The following is a 4,272-nucleotide window of genomic DNA, read 5'->3' on the forward strand; positions in this document are numbered from 1 at the left end:
GCTTCAGTGTGACACTTGAGCCCATCTGTCTTGATAGCCACAGCCCCTGTTGACCTTTAGCGTGTCCTCACCCGCTACTTAGCGTGTGGAAGCTGTGAATAGAGGCATTGTTGGCACTTCTGTTTGTCTGACTTGGAGCATGCTGGCTGGTGTAGGCTCAGCCCATTGTCTGTCTCCAACAAATCACAGAGGTAAGAGGTGTTAGTTAAAGAGACCCGACACCTGGGACATTGCCATCCCCGTCCCCTGGGTAATGGACTGAGCAAAGTTGCTGACCTCTCTTTCACTACCGTTAATCTTTTCCACATTTAAGATTGCATGTACAACTCTGCAAATTAGCAGAGGCTTATAAACTCAGGATTTGAAAAAAATTGAGCTGATCTAAGATGAATTGATGGACAAGTAAGGGCTTAACTAAAAATTTAGAACACATTCCACAGCCCTGGAGGAATATTTCTGCCTACCATCAGGTAAAGAACTGTTAAACAAAGATGATAGATAGATAGATAGATAGATAGATAGATAGATAAAAAGATGTAGATGTATCTATATCTTGTATAAAAGATAGTTTTAATCCACCTGTGAAGTATAGCAATATTACAGTATAGTATATATTACATCACATTATATCTGTATCTATACACATATACATTATACATATATCTATACATATAGGGTGTCCCCAAAATGTATAAACACAGTATTTAGTAAAATACATTTCATTTTTAAAATTGAGCCATCAGCTGTTAAAGTGTGTATACATTTTTTGGGATACCCTGTATACATGTATATACATCTGTGTGAGTTACTGAAATGATGCACAACTTTGCTACATGAGCACCATCTGTACTAATATGAGCTTTTTAAAAATAAAATCTATGTGGCTAGCTTTTGAGGATGATGTATTCATGGTAACTTGGAAATGAGATAGAAATAAATAAAATTATAGATTTGTAGAGCTGAGATGCAAATCAAATAATTATCAGGAGAGCCGAGTGGTAGCGGGTCTGGTGAGGTTTCACACACCTGAAGAGAATGTCAGGATGCAGCATTTACAAGCTAAGCAGCAGCCCCAGCCAGAGTGATTCCCCCCAAGAAGCCCGGATAATTCAGGCCAAGATGAGAAGAGCGGCCCAGGATGTCAAAAAAAGAAAAAGAAAAGAGAAGGTCTCCAGGAAGCATCAGTATGAGATTAGGAATTGTTGGTCACCTGTATTTTCAGTCCTTGCATTATCACTGAAACACCACAAAGAAATAGGACAAGTGACTTCTTTTGTAATTTTTAAATTACAGATTTAAAAATCTTTGTATTATTCCTTCACCTTTTCCTGAGTTAAGCTGGGGATGTTCAAAGGATGTTTGGCTCAACATGTTAAAGAAAGAGCCCCAGTACGTTCACAACAAACATTTTGAAGTTCTGCGTTCTGACTGGGAACCACAGGTGAGGTCAGTGGTTCTGGGCTGGTTTTAGAGGTATGTGAAGTATGCACACTTCACAGGGAAACGTTTTATCCTGTGCAAGACTTTTTGTTGGGTTTGTGTTGACACAAAGAGATATAAATAAAAACATGCTTCAACCCATTGGAATGACCTCATGATTTACTGCTTCCAAACTTGAGGAAATCTACGCTCCTAAACTCCAAGAGTTTGTTTATGTCACAGATGGTGCTGCCAGGGAAGAGGTTCTGTTAAGGATGAAACTCAGCAAAGGCCTTAAAACTCGGACTTTGTCCTGTAACAATCATCTCTTGGCTAAATCTCTTCCTCCAGGCTGATGCTCTTAAAGATGCCCCTAAGGTTCTTCTGCCTCGGTATTCATTAGAGTTCCAGGGCGGAATCCTGGCTGCGACGGCCTCGGGCAATGTTTCCTCACTGAGGTCCTCAAGAAAGCCTCAGGTTCAGAGCAGGACAGCGTTTCTGAATGTATAGATTGGATGGTGTAGTAAAAAGTACAGCATCCAATGAGTCCAGGGAAGCTGGAGATTTTTAAGAAGATTTCTATGGAAGACAGACGCAGTATCCAGACTCATGCACATGATCCGCTATGCTGGATGAAGTAACTTATGTAAATACCTTCAGGAAAGGGGCACAGTTGCCGCCAGTGTGCAATGGAGGCATTATGACACCACCAAAGGGCGCTGAAAGGTCCCCAGGGAACACTGAGGGCGCATTCAAGTAGTCACCGGTGATTGGGTAGAATTTCCTAAAAATGAACTGCAAACGTTTTACAGGAAAATAGTGCTGGCTGTCCTAGCCAATTCAGAAATTCCACTGCCGTTCTTTGATTTTTTTTTTTTTTTAAATCCAACACTTAAAATTGGCACTCTGGGGAGATGTATTTCATTCCTATGTTAGCGGTTTAAAGAAACTGCAGGATTTGTTTACAGAGATGAATTCATTCCCAAGGTGACTAGATAGAAGCCAGCCATGATTTACACCATAATTTTTTTTTTATTTGGTGTTACAACATCTGGATAAACCAGAAATTTTATCATTTAAGTTCTAGACTAGATAAGTGCTACTTTAAAGGGTGCATTAAGTGATATAGTACTTTGAAACTAGCTTTTAGATTCTCAAAATTCATATCCTCTTGCTTAGTGCAATTTGGTTCCTGAAAATAAAATTTAAACTTGTTTACAACGGTTTAGTTTTGTAATAAAGTGGCTAATTTATCTGCAGCTGCTGTAGCAAGCTATTATAAAACTTGAATTTTCACAAATGGTGAACTTTAATCTGTTTTTCATCTAGTTTATTTGCCTTGCCATACATAACATTTTTAACCAGGAAGGCTTAGAGAAAAACATGGTGTTTAAACTGTGCTCTAAACAGTGGAAATACTAAAGAAATTTATGAACAGGATAAAGTCAATGGCTCTTACGTGGGGCTTTGACATACAGGTTGCTTTATAATCATTTTTTTGTGCATTACAATTTGGTGAAAAATCTTGAGTACCCTTTCAAAATATTTACATGAGAATGTCATTTTATTGCTCTAAGGCAGCCCTAAGAATTTTTTTTTAATTTAGTGTGACTAAAGCTTTATTTGTTTGCAACATTTTTAAGCTCCTTTTTAAATTCCTACATGAGTTAAGGATATTGTGAAAATGACAAAGCTTTAACACCTGACCTAAACTTCTAATAAGGTGGAAAAGTATTAAATATATGCTAACTCCTAGCAATCTGTTTTTTAAAAAAGTAAACTTCACATAAGAGCTTCCTCTAGCCCTGGCTGGTGTTTGTCAGTGGTTAGAGTGCCAACTGTCAGGTTCAAATCCAGGTCAAGGGTACTTACCTGGGTTGTAGGTTAATTCCCTACCCCATGTGGGGAGGCAACCAGTCCATGTGTCTCTCTCACATGGATCTTCGTCCCCCCACCCCAAACCCCCCCCTCTTCCACTCTCTGAAAAGCAATTGAAAAAATATCCCTAGGAGAAGATTAACAACAAAAAATATTTTTTTTAAAAATGAAATTTTTTTAAAAATGAAATTTCAGCCTCAGAGTGGATTTCATTAGAAAACAAACTATACTAGGTTATTAGTTTATTCTCTCTTTTTTTAAAAAAAAATATTTTTTATTGACTTTTTACAGAGAGGAAGAGAGAGGGATAGAGAGTCAGAAACATGGATCAGCTGCCTCCCGCACACCCCCCACTGGGGATGTGCCCGCAACCAAGGTACATGCCCTTGACCGGAATCGAACCCAGGACCCCCTAGTCCGTAGGCTCTATCCATCGAGCCAAACTAGCTAGGGCTGTTAGTTTATTCTCTTACTAAACATGACAGGAAGTCTTCTGTATAGTTTTTGTTTTTAAATTGTTTCAGTATTTTAGCTGAAAACACCACTAAATGTGCATAGATGTGCTATATATAAACTTCATCTTTTAATACTGTTTATATTTAACCTATTGTTTAAAAATAAAAGTTAAAGAATTTTAACTAAATGCTTAAAAATAAAGTTTTGCCATTGCTTGAGGGGGACATGATCAGTTTGTTTCAGGTTCAGAAATTATGCCCATGTTCCAAAATTACGTTAGAAAATATTCAACATTGGCCCTGGCTGGTGTGGCTCAGCTGATTGAAGCATCGTCCCATACACTGAAAGGTTGCAAGTTCGATCCCCTGTCAGAGCATGTGCTTAGGTTTCAGGCTCAATCTCCAGTCAGGTCTCATTCGGGAGGCAACTGATCAGTGCTTCTCTCTCCCCTACCCTTCCTCTCTCTCTATAATAAAATTTAAAAACTCTTAACAAAGGAAAATATTCAACTTTGTTTGC

General features: G+C 38.4%; 1 pseudogene; it reads left to right on the forward strand.

Moving 5' to 3' along the window:
• The first annotated feature begins 1,020 nt into the window (after positions 1–1,020).
• LOC102773432 lies at positions 1,021–1,929 on the forward strand (annotated as a pseudogene).
• The last annotated feature ends 2,343 nt before the right edge of the window (positions 1,930–4,272 follow it).

This window comes from Myotis davidii, unplaced genomic scaffold, assembly GCF_000327345.1.
Source record: "Myotis davidii unplaced genomic scaffold, ASM32734v1 scaffold96, whole genome shotgun sequence".
NCBI classification, from domain to species: Eukaryota; Metazoa; Chordata; class Mammalia; order Chiroptera; family Vespertilionidae; genus Myotis; species Myotis davidii.